General features: G+C 41.0%; 1 protein-coding gene across 1 annotated transcript in view; it reads right to left on the bottom strand.

Moving 5' to 3' along the window:
- Window positions 1-1724: 1724 nt before the first annotated feature.
- Window positions 1725-2001, bottom strand: part of dnajc27 (DnaJ (Hsp40) homolog, subfamily C, member 27) — a gene marked incomplete in the record, with an annotated part of 14193 nt that continues 13916 nt past the window's right edge. The window contains 1 exon segment of the mRNA XM_014027076.1: window positions 1725-2001.

Genomic DNA, 2001 nt, shown 5'->3' on the forward strand with positions numbered 1-2001 from the left:
GACACATTCTGCATGTGTTACAGCAGCCTGGCTTTGTAGTAAAACACTGCAGGTTCTAGACTGGCCTGTCCGCGGTCCAGACCTAGCCAGGTAAAAATCTGCCCCTTGTTCATTGCTTTGTTTTAAGATGGACAGTAATTTTAAGATTGAGCCGAGTTAGTGCTGTAGTGAAGTCAAGCTTTTTCCACCTCAGACAAACGTGAAGCCTTTTCTCTCGCACCAGCACTTTGAAACAGTAATCCATGCCCTCATCACCTCACGGCTGGATTACTGTAATGCACTTCACGCTGGAGTTAGCCAGTCCTCCGTTGCACGGCTCCAGTTGGTTCAGAATGCTGCTAATCGTTTGCTAACTGGAACATGTAAAAGGGAGCACATCACACCCATTCTGGCTTCYCTCCACTGGCTGCCTGTGCATTTTAGAGTTCGTTTTAAGGTTCTTTTGTTTGTTTTTAAATCTTTACATGGCCTTGCCCCATCTTACCTCTCAGAGCTTCTCCACCYGTGTCCCTGCACGGCATCAGTCAGCCGATCGGTTGCACCTTAAAATACCCAGGACAAAGCTAACCCTCAGAGGGGATGGAGCATTTTCAGTTGCTGCTCTGAAGCTCTGGGCTATGAGCTACCTCTACACGTCAGGCAGGCTTCCTCATTGCCTGTTTTTAAAACTAATCTTAAAACTTATTTTTATTCACTGACTTTTAACACAATTTGAGATTTTGGTATTTTTTAGCTGTTTTTTGCTTGTTTTTAATGTTTGAGTGTTTTTTGTGTTGATTTGTTTTATTGTTTTTGGCCCCTCATGTTGTGTCAGCTGCCCCTGTTTTAAGTGCTTTATAAATAAAATTGATTTGATTTGACTTTGCTTCGTACAGAGGGTCTGGACTCTTGGCTATTGAGAAGCAATTGCTTCCTGGAGGCGTGGTCTCTGTTGAAGTTTAAAACAATTGGATTGGTTGGCTGAGACAGCCAGCTCCACTGTGAAGGAGGCTAAGCTAAGAAGCTAACTGGAAACTCCGTGTTCTGTAAACTATATCCCCTACTGAGAGGAGAGAAGTACAGTGTCAAACGAGACGACTGTAAATGAGAGCTGCTGCTTTGTCAGACAAATTTAATTTAATTTGGAAGCCTTATCAACACAGACTGGCTTCATTCACTTCCTCCACTGCCGTATGCTAAAATAACTAGCAGACACTGTGCAGAAAATCGACATTGTCGTTTAAAACCCCTCCTTCTGTTGGCTGATTGGCTCAGGTAAGATTCTACCAAACAAAAGCCTGTCTGTGGGAGAAGTCCCAGACGGAGCAGAGAAGGGAAACTAGAATTGAGCAGAACTGCGTAGGAAGGTAAGGGTCAGCTAGAGTCCAGACCTGTCTCCCATTGAAAATGTGTGGCACACCTCGAACTGTTGAGCAACTGAAGTTGTTCATCAAGCTACAAAGCTTCAACAATTATTAGTGTTCTCAGGTTCCAAATGCTTAATGACTGTTAAAAAGAAAGGTGATGTAACACAGTGGTAAACATGCACTATCAAATTGTTTACATTTTCTGTTGGTGCGGTTTGAAACAAAAACAAAAAAAAGAGACGGCTCTTTTTTTTGTTTTTGTTTTTTTGGAACGTGTTGCAGGTATCAAATTCAAAATGAGTGAATATTTGCAAAAAAACAATAAAGTTTATCCGTTTGAACATTAAATATCTTGTATTTAATTGAATATAAGTTGAAAATGATTTACAGAAGATCATATTTAGTTTTTTGTTTAAACAACGTCCCAACTTCATTGGAATTGGGGTTGTAAGATTATTGTGATGCTAAGGAATGAAACAAATGCTGATTGGTTCCTGTTGGACAGGAAGTGCCGTCTGTTCCTCCCTTCAGGTCGAGTCGTAGCCTAAATATTCAACATGCATCTTATTCACATTGTTTAATGTTTTTCCACCTGGAGACTTCAGGAGGAATTCTATGTACAAAMGTTTCAGAAGAATCTCTAGAAGCTGATTTG

This window comes from Austrofundulus limnaeus, unplaced genomic scaffold (assembly GCF_001266775.1).
Source record: "Austrofundulus limnaeus strain Quisiro unplaced genomic scaffold, Austrofundulus_limnaeus-1.0 Scaffold613, whole genome shotgun sequence".
NCBI classification, from domain to species: domain Eukaryota; kingdom Metazoa; phylum Chordata; class Actinopteri; order Cyprinodontiformes; family Rivulidae; genus Austrofundulus; species Austrofundulus limnaeus.